The 19,712-nt window shown below is 42.9% G+C and overlaps 1 long non-coding RNA gene and 1 pseudogene across 1 annotated transcript; one reads left to right on the top strand and one right to left on the bottom strand.

Annotated features, from left to right (window-relative positions):
- Nucleotides 1–5,269: 5,269 nt before the first annotated feature.
- LOC117711852 (pre-mRNA-splicing factor CWC22 homolog pseudogene) lies at nucleotides 5,270–7,150 on the bottom strand (annotated as a pseudogene).
- A 2,537-nt stretch (nucleotides 7,151–9,687) lies between these two features.
- LOC143442495 (uncharacterized) lies at nucleotides 9,688–16,441 on the top strand. Its single transcript, XR_013110731.1, has 3 exons — nucleotides 9,688–9,871; nucleotides 11,790–11,903; nucleotides 16,270–16,441. It is a non-coding gene; the product is annotated as an uncharacterized LOC143442495 (long non-coding RNA).
- The last annotated feature ends 3,271 nt before the right edge of the window (nucleotides 16,442–19,712 follow it).

The following is a 19,712-nucleotide window of genomic DNA, read 5'->3' as shown; positions in this document are numbered from 1 at the left end:
GATCCTGGGCCAGAAGACTGAAGATCCGATGCTCCAACGTTTTGTAGTATATGGACTGTCCAGGTGTTTAGCGGTCTCTACAAATTGGCTAAGTTTTAGAAGCTAAGCTTTGTGCGTCACATAATTTCAGTTAACTCAGTCATTCTGCACTTCTGATGGGGTTGAAAACTTATACTCTCATAGCCAATCCTGGCTGAAGATGATGCTGTCCCTCAATGGCCTCACCTTCTCTGGGTGCTCAGGTTCATTCCTCTTTGGAGACCAACACTCCAGCCTCTTCTAGCCTCATTGGTTTCCCAGACAATTACCTTCTGGATTCTTCTCCAACGCATGGCAAATGCTTTACTGATTAAACCAACACTGAAGCCCCTCATTTTATTTTTAAATAAAAAAAAAACAACATAAAGAGGCAGCTTTCTTGACACTCCTTCAGTGGAGACTGACTTTGTCACAAGGTATCTTTTCCTACTTCTACTTGTACCTAGAAGATGGAGAGGTGGGCTGGAGAACAGAATCACACTTGCCACTGCTTCAACCTGAAGATGTATTGTTGCAACAATCAACTTACTGACTCCTGAGAATAATCAGGAAGCAACAGGCCTGGGAACAGAGACAAAAGGAGTGAAGAGAAGTGCACAGTGAGGTGGCTCAGTGGGTCAGTACTTGCTGAGTTCAATCCCAGAAGCCATGGAAGGGTGGAAGGAGAACAATACCTCAAAGTTTTCCTCTGATCCACATATGTACACTGCAGCATGAGCTTGTCTGAACACACACACACACACACACACACACACACACACACACACACACACACTGTTAGCATTTTGTCTAAGCTCTGCCCCACAGTTACCTGGCAAGAGCCAGCTATGCCTGACTCACTATAAAGGGGCTGCTTGCCCCTCCTCTCTGTTGCTCCTCTCTTGCTCTTGCTTTCCTGTTGCTGCTCTCTCCCCATGTCCCTGCCCACTCTCTCTCCACCTGCTCATACCAATCTCAATCTCTCTCTCTCTCTCTCTCTCTCTCTCTCTCTCTCTCTCTCTCTCTCTCTCTCTGCCTTTCTACCCTCTTAAGTCCCTTCTCCATGCCCTAAATAAACTATATTCTATACTATACTGTCATATGGCTGGTCCCTCAGGTGGAAGGGATGACTCAGCACGGGCTGCCAAGGCACCCCCTTCCCTCATACCTGACTACACCTACATAGAACACATCCCCCCTTTATCTTCTTATAAACATATCATATGATGTTGAGACTCAGATTTAGAAACTCTGAAGGTTGCACCCCCCACACACATATCACATGGAGATCCAACCTTCACTAGTCCAAACTTCAGAGAACTGGTAAGCCCCCTCCCTTCATTGGTCAGAGTAAATATCTTCATGGTCCCAAGGAAGAATTCTTGAGCTTGGAGCTATCCCTGAGCTGCCCTTGAGGATGGAGACATTCAGTCTTTCCACTTACCCTCATTTTAGGACATTTTCCCTTGGCTGAGATTTTCCTCTCTCCTTTTGAGACAGTTTCTTTCTCACTGCTGAGAATTCTAGACTGGGTCAGGGTAAACTTGCTGGGTGTAGCTCAAGGACACTGGCCCAGAGCTTATCTCCCAGACCATCACTTGATGACCTGGTGGTCTGGCCTGTGCTAGACTTCTCTGATTATTAATCATGCCCTCAGGACGCTGGTAGGAGCAGTTAATAACCCCATTCTCTCACTCATGGGTCTGTCTTGCCACCTTGCCCCTACTTACTGAGATGTCTTGGTCTAACTCACAGTAAGCAGAAACCAGTATCTCTACATTCCAACCATTACAGTGTTACCATCAAGGGGTCATGAGACATTGGAAAACATATCTGCAGGATTCCTTAACAGTTGTTTTCACCATGATCATTTGGGTCATTCTTCTAAAATTTATGGTGGGCTCATGGATGCACATGGGATTCTGCACACACACACACACACACACACTGAAGACTAGTGGGCATTTGTGGGAGTTTGGTTCTCTCTACCTTGTGGGCTCCAAAGAAGTAACTCAGGTTTCTAGACTTGGCTGAAAGAATCATTTCCTGCTGACACATCCTGTTCTCTGAATATTTCAACCAAGGTATTTCATAAATTTTTAAGTTCATTGTCTGTATTTATGACCTTTGGAAAACATATCCATACCTAAATCAATCAATCTCTCTCTCTCTCTCTCTCTCTCTCTCTCTCTCTCTCTCTCTCCCAATATACACATTTCTAAATATAGATTATACCTGTGGTTTTCTAATATCGAACATATTTTTTCCATCCAAGGATGAAGATTTGCCTTAATAAAAAATAAACAAGAAAATAACGGAATTCAAGGACGGAGATGTGGGGAGGCTGGACATAAATGCCTCTATAGAGACACTTCTTTGGTTGTAGGCTACAACTCAGATGTAACTGAGTTCTTAATTTTTCTCCCCTGAAATCCCCTAGGGCTAAGATTGTATCTAGGGCATTGTGCATGTTAGAGAAGTACTCTACCTCTGAGTTATATTTCATGCCTATATCCCCATTCAACAAAACAATTACAGGGCAGGCTTCATGAAGACTCTCAGTTGTGGACTTGGCCATTCCAAAACTGGTTCTTGAGCATGGCTGAAAGAATGTTTTCAAGACTGGGAATGTTTAGCTGTCTGACAGAGAAAAGATACAAATCAGACAACACTAGGCACTAAGGACAGACAGTTTAGTCTTGGAAATGCTGATATTAAACTGTTGTCTACCTGAAAATGTGCTAGTAGAGGTAGCTAGGTTTGTCTGTCCATCTGGTAGCATTTACCAAAGCAACTACACAGGACTCTGAGAACCACCCTCCGCAATCCCCCCACCTCCAGCCCCAGGTGAGTAAAGCATAACTAGGATCAGGCTACTTACTGTGATTCAGATAGAAAATGCCAGTGTGTACATAGATGGTTCTTTCTGTGTCGGGGTCAGTTCATAATGACCAGGGTGCCTATGACAGAGTGTAACCAAAGATTCTACCATAATTTACTGGATGTTGGCCTTTTAAAAGTCCTGGGTTGCCAGCATAAGGGGCAGCTCCAAGTGTCCCTCATATGTTCCATACTTGGAGAAACATTTTGCTGGTGTTGCTTTCCATGCCCTGGGGCTGCTCTGAATTTTTCTCCCAGCACAGCTTAGATTAAGATACTTCTCTTGTTGTCAAAAAGAACTCATTACCACACCACGTACTCCAGGAAGATAATGCCAGTTTGGTACTTGATCAGATGTGCCTAATCTACATTGTCATCCTAGATGAGAGTTCAGAAAGGTCTGTTCCAACATTGAAAATAAGTGATGCTGGGTCATCATCCTGAACCCATAGAGAGCAATGGGGACACCAGATCCCTGCGTAGACATTCAGCTACTTAGCATGGCCATCTTGTTCACATGTCTCTATACATCTCCATAGACTTCATGATTCAGGTGGAGATTATCCAATCCAATTAATACAGCACATGTGCTGGAAAGACAACAGCCGAGTCCAGCAGCTCAAGTGATGGCTCGTAAGTTAAGAACATTTGCTGATCTCTCAGAGGAACAACATGGCACCTATCAAACACCTATATCAGAGAATTTTATTCCCTCTTCTGGCATCCGCAGGTGTGGGAAGCCATGGCAAGGCCTTACTCTTGTCAAACACTCACCCTTGGCTCTCCTATATACTATTCTTCTGCTTACCTTCCTTGATTCACTTGTCAGTTCTCAGAACTTCAAACAAGGCCTCATAGCAACCCACCTTAGTAACCCTTCCTCCTGATCGCTAGATTGAGACAACATCCTGCTAGATAGATGTTTTTTAGAACCCCTGGTAACGGCAAGGCTTTGTGAGAATAACTTAGTTAGACCCCACAGCTGCAGCTTCCTCTACCTGCAAGGCCCTCTTTCCTTTCCTGTCCCTCCCCATATCCTGTTTTCAGAGTATATAACCCATGTGAACAATAAAAATTTTGCTTGCTTGATCAGACTTCTTGACTTGCTGTGCCTCCTTATCTTCTCATGCATCTCAGTCCTCTCCACAGGGTCTAGGGGCCCCACTTGATTGTCCAGTTGGCCTGGACACACAGGAATTGCATTCAGTGGAGGACCTGCCATGAGTAGGCAAAACCACACCCTCCCTGCTTTCTGCACAGCCAATGTGGTGGATGCTGCCAGGTTACCTGTGGGGTGTCTGAATCCCCTGTGGTGGCAGCAAGTCAATGGAAGTTCCCTAGCTGGGAGTTGAAGGGAAAGGTTGGGGTGGGAGCAGGGTGGTTTGCAGGAAGTGCTTGTTGTGGGCTGGAAGACTGGGAGGAGGTGTGCTGTGCTTGGGAGGGAGGCAAAGGCACCTGCCCACAGGCATGGGTGATGTTCCCTACACAAGCTCAGCAGGTCCTCCCAAGACTACTGAACGGCCTAGAGGATATGGGAACTCAGGCCTCTAAAGAAAGCTTCAGAAGTTCTGACTCTGTCCAAGGGCCAGCTTGCTGGGCCTAACAAAACATGGGTGTGTTATGCACTGCGCCATGCTCATTTCAGTACCTAGGAACAGATACTACCAGGGCAGGAATTTTAAGACTCGAGTTAGTCACCTAGAAGCTAGAAGCTAGATAATGCATTTTAAAGGAATCAGTAGAACTGTGCTCCCCCCTTCCCACTTGGTTTGTCTCACTTTAGATGCTCCTGAGGGTTGCCCTCAGTACTGATGAACTCACAGTGGTTCAATCCCATGCATGTCCCCAAACAAGTGCACCCAGCACACACACACACACACACACACACACACACACACACACACACTCAAATACATGCATGTATGGCACAGGAGTGCCTATGTACACAAGAATAAAATATAATTAGAGAAATGATTTCCACACAGGAAAGTTTAGTAATGGTTATTTTTTTTTATTTGCTTATTTGGTGGGGTAGGTGTGTTCATTCAGACAGTCTTACTTTGTCCTCCATTCTGGCCTCTAACTTGCATCAGTCCTTCTGTCTCTGTTGAGATACAGTCTTGGAGCCACTATGCCCAACTTATCAGTGACATTTTCATACGTGAAAATAGTTCCACATCACTCCTGATGACCCTCTAGGGAAAGTTTTGCTTCCTGTGCCCACACACAACCTTAGGTTCTGCTGGCCTGCAAGTTTCTATTCCAGAGCAGGGAATGCTCCTACCAGGAGCCACAACAAACATTCCACTGAACTGGAGGCTCAGACGTCCCCCTGCTCATGTTGTGCCTCTAATGCCCTTAAACCAACAGGCTAAGACAGGAATGTCAGGGCTGGCTTCTTTTGCTCAGCTCTGGTTTCCGGCCTACAAATGAATGACCTTGGGCGTATTTTTCAGATGTTCTCGAAGTTCATGCATCAAACCCCCGAGGCCTATGGATGTGAAGAAGTTAATGGCGAACCGGGTGTTGCGTGGGTTATCTCGGGGTAACAGTCCTTCAAAGAATGGCTGAAAAGTTTCATCCTTTAACCTTGCATTCAGTTTAGGCAGACCCATGTAGTCACACAGTTCCTGGAAGAAGATCTTGACAAAGATCCTACTAGACGATGTCGTGGTCTCTTCACTCAGCTTTATACATCCGAGAACACTCCATGGAAGCGAATCTGTGTACAAAAGGTGAGCAAACATCTTAGCAACATTTCTCAATTTGTTTGTCTCTAAGCGATGGATGGTGTCGTACTGTTCCTTGAATATACTTTCAAATGATTCCATGTATTCTTTTTTCAGCATACAAAACCGCCCAGCCAACAAGCCAAAGAATTTTGCATAGGTCCTTTGTTGGGCACAGCAGTCAAGTATCATGTTGCAGAGTTCCTTCCTTTGGCTCTCAGCAGACTCCATCTTCAGCAACTTGTGTGCACATTCTTCAAAGTCTAAACTTGACTGAATGGCAAGATAGATTGTGCGGCGGAATGAGACTAGGTTGATTTCTGTTTGGTCATGAACAGTTACTTTTTGTCTTCCTTCTTCTCCTTCTTCCTCTCCTTCCTCCTCCTCACTACTTCCGGTTTCTTGGTCTGTGCTTGAATCACTGTCTCCTTCATCCAGGATTTCTTTTTTAATAGCCTTGTACTTCTCTTCATTCTCCATAAAGTGAGGATCCATCTTGAAAACGTTAAGGACATCTTCTGGATTGTAGTCATCCTCCAGGGGGAGCATATGTGTAAACTGATCGTCCTCTTCCACTAAATCAAGTCCTTCCAGAATGACGGGGTGGTCCTTGAATCCATCCTTCCGCACAGCAAACATCACTTCAATCATGTACTGGACTCTTTTGTCAATCTCAGACTCGTGTAGAATGTTTCTGAGGCGGTCAAAGACGGCATTGATTCCCCTTGGAGACACTTGGGTTAATTTGAGACCACACTCCTTGAGGAAGCTGATAGCTACTTCAACACTGTCATCCGTTGGTCTCTCTAGGAGCAAAGTGAGCATCTCCAGGCACAGAACCTCATGTGCCACATTTTGGTTTATAAGATGGGCCACAAGTTTGGAAGCAGTCAGGCAAAGTTGCTTATCATTCCTTCGATATCCTTTCCGAAAATTCAGAATTAGTCTCTTGAGGACTAACTCGCCAATCTGTGGGAATTTTGAGTTAATGATTGCCACCAAAGCCGCATAAACCTGAGTGAAGATTGGAGAAGCACTCTGTGCTTGCAGAACAGATCTGGACAGCAGTCCTCTCCCTCTGACGATGTTCTCTTGAAGGAGCTCTTGGATAATAATACTGATGTTGGAGATGTTAACCTTGTTGATGAGACCATTGATTGACTTCTTCAGAGCCTCCCAGCTCATCCTCTGGTACGCTAAGCTGTTTTTATCTGTAATCTGCTCCTGCATCCTCCTGAGCTTTGTGGGAGGAATATATGCTCCCCCAGTGCGGGTGAGGAGCAGATCCAGCTCATCTCTCTTCTTCTTCGAGGCAGGTTCTTCCTGAGTAGAACTCGGGGTTACTCCTCGGTCTGGGTTCCTTCTTTCAGGAGACAGAGATTTCCGGGACCGTTTCCGACGATCTGCGTCTCTGTCTCGGTCTCTTTCTCTGTGTTTCTCTTGGTCCCCATTTTGTGATTCCAAGGTGTCACCATAAGAGTATTGTCTTCTAGAATGCTCAAGATCAGAGTGGTCTCTGTCATGACTGTAGGAACGTCTCATGTGTGCCATGTTCCTCCTTAAAAATCTTTCAAAAAGAAAAAGCAATAACAGATCTCAGTATAATCTGCCAGACAGTTATGTCATGGACTTGCTGTGGAAAGACTACAGAAAAATACCTGTGCTTTCTACCATAAGCATGGGAGGCAGGTTCCCGTCAGTATGCCCAGCTGTGAAGAGTCATTTTATAGTTGTGGTGAGCAACTTTGCTTATCATTTCCCACGAGTCAATTCTTTCTATGTAAATGAGGACCTATCTGTAGTATCTGGTTACAGGTAATTTGGATTGGCTGTGTGATTCTGACGTTTTTTGTTGCTCCAGTTTTCTAGGTCTCTGAGTGTTTTGCCTGTTGTTTGGGTGGGTGGGTCTTGAGGTTGTTCGGTGTGGACAGAGTCCAGAAGACAGCTTTGTCTATCACGGCGGGTGTACTGGGAGTCAAATCCAGATCCTCTGGAAGAGCATCAAGTGATTTGAACTGCTTTGATATCTCTCCAGCCTCTTCCTCTATACTTTGATCTTTCTGTAGTCTCTCTGACATTACAAAAATTCTTCCATGGTTACATCATCTGTGGGAAGCCGACAGAAAGCAGCTATCATCCTTGCAGCCATCTTGAGCCATATACCCTGAAAACAGACTTGATTACATCAGCCTACAACAGCTGAGCACACTCTGATAACATCTTGCTTTAGATACCCAGGATCTTTCTTTGGGTGTGTGAGATTAAAGGGGTGTGATTTAAGCGTGTGACTTAGAGATCAGATTTAGAGACAAGGCCCAAGGGCATGACTTAAAGGCGTAACTTAGAGGCGTGGCTTAGAAGTGAGACATATAAAAGGCAGATTATTAGGCACTCGGAAGTACAAGTTGGAATGAAGACCCCCAAATTAGGGAGACCCTTACTCAAGCCTCGGGAAATCGCGGCCACCCAAGAACTCTCCCAAGACACCGTACCTGGATGCAAACAGCAGAGGTTTATTAGGGAAATAAGCCGGCGGTCAAACCACAAGCTCTCTCGCAAGAGCAAGCAAGGTTTTGCCCTGAGTGATGGGTACGGGGTCTTTTAAAGAGCAAAACCACAAACCAGGGGAGTGGGGAGGGGGTGAGAGGTTGCTAAGGATATATAACATGAGAATAGTGATACATTCCAAAGAAACCCACCCTAAAAGGTTAATGGCCATGGAAATTACCCAGTACAATCATTTTCTCAAAAATGTGGTTTCACCAAGTCACTGCCCTACCTTGTCATTTATCAACTATTTATTCTCACTAGCTCCAGCTGTAAAGCCACAGCTCTGTCATTGTGTTTTTACCACCTGAATGACTTTCACTCCTTACAGCCAGTTCCTGGAACTGGCCTGGCTTGACTGGCCTGGCTTGTTTCAGAGAAAAATTTCCATGTCCCTAAAAGAACTTAAAAGGCGTCTATATATGTATATATCCTATAAAAATGATTTTTATAATTTTTCATTCTTCAGGAACTGGGAATTAGGTTAGAGAGTACAACTTGGAGTAGGAATTAGGCATTGAGGAAGAAGACACTTGGACTAGGGAACTCAGAAGAAAAGATCATTATTGGGTGTTAGGCACTTGGAGAAGGAACTTGGAACTTGGAGGAACTAGGAACTAGGGACTAGGGACTAGGAACTCAAGACTTGGGACTTGGAGAGAAGAAGAGAGACTGAAGAATAAATGGGATTGAATCACACTCTGTCTGGTCTCCATTCCTCAAGTCCATCCTCACTCTCACTCTTGCTGAACCCCAACCTGTGGACTGGAGCAGCTTGGGGCAGTGCAGGCTCTAACAATTTAGCCCCCAAGGCTTTTGGCAGTGTGGGTTCCAACACTGACAGAACGGTCGGAGACATTTTGGCCCCCAAACGTGGGGTAGTGCAGTTCTCAACATTTCTGGCCCCGAAGTGTGGGGCAACTCAGGCCACAACAAACATCTATTTCTAAGGAATGAAACCAACCAACCAACCAAGCAAACTAACTACCCCAAGGAACATCCCTGTAACCCTGTCTGACTCCAGAAATAACTATGGCTGTACATCCAAACCATTTCTGTAGATTTCTCTAAAAGGCCAGAGGGAGGCAAGTGGACGAAGTGGAGCTGTGTCATTGGTAAGCACACAGCTGGGATTCATTCTGTTTTTTTTTTTTTTTTTTTTTTTTTTAATTTTTACTGATATTTGACAAACTCGCATCCTGCTCACAACCACATTTACTCATTAAAAATGCATAAAGGCGAAAAAAATAAATTAATTAATTTTAAAAAAAAGTAAAAAAAAAAATGCATGAAGGCGAAATTGCAGAAGTGGTGGCCAAACACCTGCTTTAGATTTCATTCCTTGAATTGGGACCTTTTGTTTGTTTTCCCTTGTTTGTTTGCTTTGTTGATTTTTAAGTAGTTGCCCTTGAGCTGACATTGTAGACCAGGCTGACCTTGAATTCAGACACAAGCCTGCCTCTGCCTTCTGAGTGCTGGCTGCAAAACTCTGGTCTTGGGAGGGAATAAACAATCACAGTGAGAGCTGCTCTCCTTTTTTGTTCAATGCTATCAACAGATACTTCAAGCATGTCGGGAGTTACTCATTTGGAAGCTGTTCAGTAGCATCTGGTTCTATCTGTGCCTATGCCAGGCAGGGAGCACATAGTGGCCATGGAATAATTTCACCAACGATATATTCCGGGACAATGTATAAGGTAAGACAGGCTTTTGGGGGGTTTGTTGTTGTTGTTGTTGTTGTTCGCATACCTACCTATATCAAACCCTGCCTGTGCATGGTACATTCAGAAATCAGAGAAAGGCAGCACATCTGCAAAAATTAGAGCTATACATGGTATTCAGCTGCTTGTTGGACTAAAACTAAGAGATTGTCTCTGATTAACAAGTTCTAGAGTTTTGTTTTGGTTTCTGTTTTGGTTATTCTCACCAAAGGAAATTGATTTGGTATGGATTAGGATTGTGAGTTTCTTGTGCTCTTGATCCGTGGCCACTTCGTTACATTTAGCAAGCAAGTACACGGTCAGACTCCCTAACATCTGTGTTTATGTCTTCAGTAAAATACCAACAGTGTAGTAAACAATCCTGGTCCCTGACTCACCTTGTTTCTGTAGGATCCACTGTTATAGTTTTCTCCAATCTTTCCATAGTCAGACTACTGAGACCTGCATAGAAGGCTGTTGAAATCGTTTTGAACTTCCTTTGGTCCTCTGAGGGGAGAAATTGTTTCCAATGTCCATGTGTCCCCTTATTAGAATCCAGTGTTTTAAAAAATAATTAACAATTTTACCCTTAAATGATGCTTGGAAGAAAGCAAAAGTTCAGTGGACACCAGTCCTTTTGTCTCCTGATGAATTGCTCCAAGTTTTTCTCAATTTAAGAAAATATTGGCTGTAAGACTCTGTCTGTCTTTGTCTGTCTCCAACTGTGGGGGCGGCAGAGGCAGGCAGGGCAGACTTCCTGGCTGTCTTGGACACACTTTGTAAACTAGGTTGGCCTCGAACCTGTAAGAGCCTGCCTCTGCCTTTCAAATGCTGTGATTAAAGCTGTACGCCACTATGACTGGCTAAGATTCACATCTTCTTTTTTAAATTAATGATTCTAGCTTTTGCTAGGCAGTGGTGGTGGCAGAGAGAGGTGGATCACTGTTCATCTGAGGCTAGCCTAGTCTACAGACCAAGTTACAGATAAACCAAGGCTAAACAAAGAGGAGCTCTTTCCAGAAATGAAACAATGACAAAATATTTTGGTTTTTAATATAGAGAGACTGATTTGTTTAGTCCTGTTGTCTGTAGAACTTGGATAAGGAAGGCCAGTTGGGTTTTATTAAGGACTTTTTGACTGATTGAATTTCAGCTCTGATTGAGTGTCTTCCTTAGGACAGGAAAGTAGAACCATAAACTTGCTCTAGGAAATTATTTTACTATCACGTGTTTGTGGACTGTTGTTAAAGGTCGGTTACATAGACTGAGATGGTGGTGAAATTTCTTTTTATGTATTTCTGGTTGTCTGGGAAGTCGCTGCATAAACTGGCTTAGTCTGGAACCACAGGTATCTGAAACCAGGTGTACCTAGAAAGATTCATGGAGTTCCAGGACAATGAATGATATTTATGTTGATATCCTTTTTAATGTATTTTCACTGTCTAACTAAGTAAGTCTGCCTGGCATACAGAGTTCCAGGATGACCGATTATATTTATCTTTTATTATGCATTTTAATTAAAAAATGGATAATAAAATGACCTGATTGACCTGATTTTATTATTCTCTCTCTCTCTCTCTCTCTCTCTCTCTCTCTCTCTCTCTCTCTCTCTCTCTCTCTCTGTGTGTGTGTCTCTCTCTCTCACTCTGTATGTGTGTTGGGAAGGAGGTGGGGTGAGGGTAGGATTGTTGCCTGCCTGCCTGCCTATCTGCCTTTCTGTCTGTGAACCCTGTGCATGTCTGATGCATTCAAAAGCCAGATGAAGGGGTCAGACCTGTTGAAATTAGGGTTATGGATGACTGTCAGGCTTGCCCTGTGGGTAGTGGGACTTGAACCTATGTAAGAGAGAAACAGGACTGGCAGGAACAGAACTAGGGTGTTCACTAAGCTTCTGTTGTCCATTTTCCTGTTACAGAGTTGTGTCTGAGGAACCTCCTAGTGTACATGGAACAAAAACAACAATGGGGAAAGCAATACCTGTGTGAGCTAGTTTTTCCATCTTACTTAAAGATACTTGATCATCTCTAAGGTATGCAGATAAAAAAAAAGCATGTTTCCGGGATATACTTACAAATAAACAAGCAACCACCACCACCAACAGCAACAAAGTATGTTAGGATTGTCGATTTAACAGCCACTTCTATTATTCTGGTCCAAGACTCTCCAAGTCAATTTCTGTGGAAATTGTTTGATGTCCCCATTCCCCACACTGTCAGGAGTCATAATGGGACAAGCTAATAACTAACAGATGATCATCCTGAAATGGCCTGCCTTGGATTAATATATAATCTGTGACAGGTGTGCCCTTATTCATCAAGACTGTAAGGGATTCATTTTAGGAAAAATTCCTGCTACTAATATGTTTTCCTATTATTATTATTATTATTATTATTATTATTATTAAACATATGTAACAATCACTAAGCAATAGCACACCCCTTTGGAGCAGATCTCTGCAGATCCATGAAGATGCACTGTCTTGATGCTATATATTGATGCTATATAGTCAAATAGATGACTTCTTTAGTCTCAATGATGATCTTATAAGAATTCCTAAAACTTATCAGTGATTATTAAGCTCTTTTATAGTGGGACTGCTACTAGTCCCTTTCTGATAGTCAAAACTGCAATGAGAATCTCTGCCAGTCTCCTAAGTGTCCCAAGTGTTCTCAGACAGTAACCAGACTTTCTCCTACTCAGAGCACATTCCCAGAGGTTGTAAAACAGTTAATTAAAGTTCAAAATAAGGGAACTAACAATTTATTATAGGTGCTAGGACAGAAGATAAAATACTGCCTGGGTTTATCTATACAAAACTTCACTAATTTCGTAGTTATAGTTTTAAACCTTCAGTGAACCTGTGGAGCTGAGACAGGAGATGGATGTTTAGACAGATAATTACTCCTAATGGATATGCATGTAAACATTCTCTGTTGTAAACTTCTATTTCAATTTCTGATTTGGTTTTTGGTGTGAACTTGTGATGAACTTTGTAACATGTGATCATGTATAAGTACTGAAACAAAGACAAAGAAAAACTCGTCACTCCTTCCTCCCCCCCGCCCCCCACCGACCCACCTAGGAGAATTTTTTTCCCTTAGAAGAATTTTTCCACTATTAGAATTTTTTCCTTTCCCCACTTAGGACCTTTCTGCTTTCCCCTTAGATAGCTTTCATAGGAAACTTTTCACACCCAGTAATAAGCTCTATAATAACTTCTCTAAGTGTCTTTTCTTCCTGCGACCTCAGACAAGCAGGCATAAATTAGAGCCCAGCAGTTCCTGCTGAGATAGTACAAAGTCTATTTACTTAGTCCTTTGCTGTTTTTAGGAAGAGGTGCTAAGTGCCAGAAACTGGTTTCTGGCCTCAGAGAACCACAGAAGGCAGGTCAGCTACAGTAACACAGTAACTTAGATAAGTAAACTTTTATTATACAGCAACCCTAAATAATCTCGTAAGACAAGTCTTCCCCCTGCCTCCTCCCCCTCTTCCCCTTCTGTTGCCTCAAGAAGAATCAACAAGAAGAAAGAATTTTCCCCAACATCGGTGCTGACCCCCACCACCATACCACCCGAGCTTGTGTGTGTGTGTGTGTGTGTGTGTGTGTGTGTGTGTGTGTGTGTCTCCATGGTCAAACTAGGGACCACTCCAGATTTGTGTTTCAGAGATCCTTACTTATTTATTTCTTGTACCTAGGCTTGTGTAGACACTAGGTAGGCCACACTTCCTGAAAAACAAAACAAAACAAAACAAAATTGACTAACAAACCAACCAATCAAACAAGTTTGCCTGCCTGCCTGCCTGTACAGAGAAATGACATCTCAATTCAACCAACACTACCTCCTAAGTCAGCCTGTTTTTCTTTCTTTTCTCTTTTCTATTGTTTTCTTTTTTCTATTTTCTTTCTTTATTTCTTTTCTTTACTTAATTTTATTTATTTTTCATTTTATTCATACAGGGTTTCATCTCAGCATTGCCAAAAACACCACAATGTTTTCTCTGTATAGCCCTGGCTGTCTCACTTCTTCCTGCACATAGCTCAGGCTGTACCACATTCACAGATTGTGAAGCCAAGGCTATCCCAACTCTCCCTCCAAGTAGACCAGGATGACCCACATCTCTTTCTCTTTGAGTATCCCAGGCTATCCTGTGTCTCTCTCCATGTAGTTCAGGCTGTCCCACATTGTGCTCCACATAGCCTAAGCTATTCCAAATAAATCACTGTCCACATTGCCAAAGCTATCCCAGAGCTACATGGAGGCTCTTTGTGGTCTAGCCTGGACTACGTGGAGGGAGGGAGTGGTGGTACAGCATGGGTTCCACTGAGAGAAACGCCTTGGGAAAGACTGGGCTAAGCAATGGGAGACATGGGAGAACCTGGGCTACATGGAGGGCTACCCGGGATATCCTGGTCTAAAAAGTGGTTGCAGAGGGGGTCCAGCCTGGGCTATCAGAAGAGAAAAGTCAAGCAGCCTGGGCTACATAGAGAAGAACTGGAAGCTCAGGCTGACCTATGTCTTTCTCTTCTTATCCCACACTGTCCCTCTTCTCCCTCAGGTAGCCCAGGGTGTCTCAGTCTCACTCCACATATCACAGGCTGTCCTACATTTCTCTCCACTTAGCACAGGCTGTCCCAGGTATCCTTCCTTGTAGCGCAGGCTTGACCACTTCTTCCACCATGAGGCAAGGCTGTCCAACTTCTCCCTCCTCTTAGCACAGGCTATCTTGAGTTTCTCTCCACATAGTTCAGGCTGTGCCATATTTTCCCCTGAGTACCCTGGGCTACCCCACATCTCCACTTTGTCCATACTATCCTGCTTTTTCTTAACGTAATCCAGGCAGTTCCACATTTTCCTCTCTGTAGTCCATGCTGTCTCACTTCTTTTTCCTCTATGTAGAACAATCTATCCCACATCACTCCCACGTAGCCCAGGCTGTCCTGCAGCTCTCTCCATATAGCTCAGGCTGTTCCATTTCACTTTTCTCTCCCCATAATCTAGGCTGTACTGAGTCTTTGTGCTTGTAGCTCAGGCTGTCGCCTATGTCCCTCCACATATCCCAGGCTGTCCCACTTCTCATTCTGTATAGCTCAGGCTGTCCCCCCTTCCAGTTAGCCCAGGCTTTCTCTCTACATAGCCCAGGTGCTCCTAATTCTCACACCTCTTATTCCAAGCTATCCCAGGTCATTGCACTTGTAGCATAGGCAGTCATTTTTCTTCCCCACATAGCCTGGGTTATCCTTTTCCTCCCTACCCCCTATACCCCAGGCTGTCCTGTTTCTTCTACATAGTCCAGACTGGCCCAGCTTTCTCTCTGCATAGTACAGGCTGTACCAAATCTGCATCTGCGTAGCCCAGGCTCTTCTACTTTTCTGTCCTGTTTATTAAAACACAGTAACTGCTAAATGGTGGCCCATTGTCAACAACTGTAGAATGAAGGAATTCCACCAGCAGACTTTTTGGAGTTTTTTTTTTTTGTTTGTTTGTTTGTTTTAATCAAATGGTGTAATGAGATCTACCAGTTGGGCCCTTCTCTTTTTCATTTTAAATAAGACCGATTAGCTGGCTGGTGGTTTGGGAGGTTTCTGATTTTGACGTTTGCGGGGCTGCTCTTGATCACATGTCTGTTTCCCTTCCCCTCAACAGAATTGATGGACATTACAGTGAGATGGAGAGATTATTTGTAATTATTGCTTTTCTTATTCTAATAAAAGGTTGATCAGTAAATATATCTTCTTCTCTTGATAAATGAAGAAAAGAAATAAAATATTTGGCTAGGTTTATATTGCTTCGTTTCTATTTCTCTTTGTTTCCTTCCTTCCTTCCTTTCAGATCCAGCCTTCCATTTTGGGGGGTTCCACTTTGGGCCCCCATCTGTCTGTTTATCTCTCTGTTTGGTATCTTTATTCTGTAGCCCTAGCTGTCTTGTTTGTCTCTAATCCTGTATGGATGGTTGTGCTGTGAAACACACACATACACACACACAGTGAAGAGTGGGGGGCAATCGTGGAGTAGAAGGAGGAGGAGGAGGGAAGTCTGAGGGATGCAAGAAAGATGCTAGTGAACCAGAGGGTTTGAATGTCAAGCCTTGTTCCTTAAAACTTGGAAATGTTCTAACAAAGCATTCTATCTATCTATCTATCTATCTATCTATCTATCTATCTATCTATCTATCTATTTATTTCTACTTGTTTTCACTCTGTAGACCAAGCTGGCAGGCTCTCAGCCTTTGTGGAATATCTGCTCTGCTCTGCTCTGCTCTGCTCTGCTCTGCTCTGCTCTGCTCTGCTCTGCTCTGCTCTGCTTTGCTCTGCTCAATTTAACAGGGCAAACAACTTAGCAGACATATTTTTGGTGTTGCTTGACTTGACATATTTTCCCTTTCTATCTTTGCAGGGTTCCCAGACTGTCTGTCCTTTGGGAATCAAATGGAAGCCAGAACCAAAATCTTTTCAATAAAGGACCAAGACTACATACCAGCCCATTTGGACAGACTTCCTTCCCAAGGCACAGATCATCCCAACATGAAAAGATGGCCCTCCATCCCTCCCTTTGACCCATTTTTCCTCTTCCAATGTACACTCAATAAGATAAATAAATGAATAAATTTTCCAGTTATTTATTTGTTTAAGCTGTCTAAATTCTCCCTCAACACCTCCAACTCACACACACATACCACCACCACCACCACCACCACCACCACATTGCTCTGGGATAACCTAGCTCTTTGTAAATGGTAGTGGAGTTGATAACCCTCCCTAATAGAAAGAGAAAGACTCCACTCTCACATAGTCTTGCCCTGCCAGCTCAGGCCGAATCTGGACCATATTTACATGACTTGGTATTTCTGATTTTTAAAAAAATATTATTTATTTGTTGTTATTTAAAGGAGCACACTGTCTTCAAACACATACCAGAAGAGTGTGTCAGATCCCATTACAGATGGTTGTGAACCACCATGTGGTTGTTGGAAATTGAACTCAGGACCTCTGGCAGAGCAGTCAGTGCCCTTAACAGCTGAGCCATCTCTGCAGCCTGGTGTTTCTAATTAATGTTTAATGTATAGGTAAATAAACGGTGGGAAGAAACTGAGCATCTTAAAACCATAGGCATGTGTATCCCCCTCTATTTTATGTATCTATGTATGTATGTATGTATGTAGACACCAACCAAAGTTTGGGTTTTAACAAAGTAAGCAAGCACATCCTGCAGGATGAATGAATTGGTAAGCCTCACCCTACAGAGTTTACTTGAGGCTTAAGGACTGAGTGTCTGGGACTGCCCTGAAAGCAGATAGATAGGTAGATAGATAGATGATAGATAGATAGATAGATAGATAGATAGATAGATAGATAGATGATAGATATGTTGAAAAGTCTACCTAGTTTTGATAGATGACAGTGTCACATAAATGTATAGGTGCCCCCCCCACCTTTTTCTTAACCTCAATAGCACAATTGGGACAGAATTGAATACCAAGCAGGCTGGGAGTGGTTGGATATGCAGAGAAGAAACACTTGCAGTTAGTAAAGTTTTGCTATTAGGTTCTTTGGGGTGGGGGGTCTTTTTATGGTATAAATTGTATTTTCTACACTATATTCTGATCATAGTTTCCCATCCTAAAGCTCCTCCTAGATCCTTTCTCCTCATCCACACAACTCTACCCTGGACCTGACCCTTAGGTTTGTGGTTGCCAATTGGAGATAATTTCAGTGCTAGTGACTTCAAACTTGTCTCCATTTCCCCCTATGAGAGCTGTGTTTAGATCTCTTGCAGGCTCTCCATGAGTTATGAAACAAACCAACAAACATTTAAAGCATGCAACAACTGACTGCACACAAAGAGGCTGTTGGCTCCTCTTTAGAGATAGTACTGTGTAAAATTTCCTTAATAAACAAAAGTCAAATCCAAACTACACAAAGGGGACACTGTAACAAATTATGATTCCTTGTATATACAGAAAACATTTACATTGGAGGTAAGCTTAAGTAACCTCTAGTTCATGTAAGAGGGGTGTAAGAAGGGCAACCCCCCCAACAAATAGTAGCCTAAACAAAAACAATGAGCATTCTCTACCATTCTGCATAAGGAACTCTGTGGTCTCATTGGATTTTGTTCTGTTGTTTTGTTTGTTTCTGTTTTTCTTTTTGTTTGCTGTTTTGTTTTCCTGTTCATAAATCCACACATATAATACCCAAACTTATGGGGCACAATAAAAGCAGTGCTAAGAGGAAAATTCATAGTATTAAGTGGCCTTGTAAAGAAATTGGAGAGATTCTATACTATCAACTTAACAGCACACCTGAAAGCTCTAGAAGGCAAAGAAGCAAATACATCCAAGAGGCATAGGTGGTAGGAAATAGTCAAACTCAAGGCCAAAATCAACCAAATAGAAAGAAAGAGAATGATACAAAGAATCAACAAAACTGTAGAGTGAAAAAGTATAAAGACCATTTTATGAAATATATACAGGCTTTTTCTTTACTCCTAGACTTGAGCAAGAGAATGCAGGTTCCAAAAAGTGGAATTGAACACATTCCAGGAGGAGTATTGGCATTCCTCAAGCCTCGGGGAGGGGAGCCCACCTGTGGGTGGGGAAGGCCCAAGGCAGGAGGACACATTCCTGGCCATGAAGAAAGATGCAAGTCATCTAGGTGGGGCTGGGAAGTTAGTAGCCTTGATGGCAGGACAAGTGACAGGATAACAACTGAGAAATAGTTGGTAAATGACAGGGTAGGACACAGTGACATGGTAAAACTACATTTTTGAGAAGAATGAGTGTGCAGAGTGATCTTCACATGACTCTAAATCATTTAGGGTGGGTTCCTCTGAAATGTTCCACTGTTCTTGGTTACCCCTCCCCCCTTGGACTTCCCGGTGTTAAATTTGTAAAGCAACCAATCATGTGTAACCACGTGAAAATTCCTCCCTTTCCCCCACCCCGTGCTATACAAAGCACCTCAGCTTGCTGGTCTTTTGTCAAAATTCTGTTCCTGTGTGGACGAGCAGTTTTGAACTTAGCTAGCCAACTCTCCCCAATAAACCTCTGCTGATTGCATCCAGGTACAGTGTCTTATGATTTTTGGGTGGCAGTGATTTCCTGAGACTTGAGTAAGGGTCTCCCGAGTTTGGGGGTCTTCAAAACCAAAAGATGGTTCTTTGAGAAAATTGTCATGACAGATAAATGCTTATCCAATCTAACAAAAAGGCACAGAAATAGTATCCAAACTAACAAAATCAGAAATGAAAGGAGAAACATAACAGGAACCAAGGAAATTAAAAAAAATAATCAGATCCTACCAAAAAAGCCTATTCTTGACAAAACTAGAAAATCTAGATGAAATGGATGACTTTCTAGACACATTTCACATGCCAAAGTTAAATCAAGAGCAGGTAAACTACGCAGGACTGTATCCCCTAATGATAGAGGAAGTCACTTTAAACATCCCAACCAAAAACAAAGCCCAGGATCAAATGGCTATAGTGCAGAATTCTACCAGAACTTCAAAGAAAATCTACCATCACTCCTCAATCTATTCCATAAAATAGAAACAGAAGAAACACTACCTAATTCATTCTATAATTACACAATTACTCTGACACATAAACCACACAAAGACCCAAGAAAGAGAATTTCAGACCAATTTTGCTTATGAATATCAATGCAAAAACACTCAATAAAATTCTAGGAAACTAAGTCCAAGAACATATCAGAACCACCATTCACCAAGATCAAATAGGCTTCATCCAGGGATGCAAGATTGATCCAATCTATGATAATCCAATAAAGTAATAGTGGCCATGGTGCCAGTAGTAGGGTTTACACATGGGAACAAGAG

This window comes from Arvicanthis niloticus, chromosome 6 (assembly GCF_011762505.2).
Source record: "Arvicanthis niloticus isolate mArvNil1 chromosome 6, mArvNil1.pat.X, whole genome shotgun sequence".
NCBI classification, from domain to species: Eukaryota; Metazoa; Chordata; class Mammalia; order Rodentia; family Muridae; genus Arvicanthis; species Arvicanthis niloticus.
This window is presented reverse-complemented; position numbering and strand designations above follow the sequence as displayed.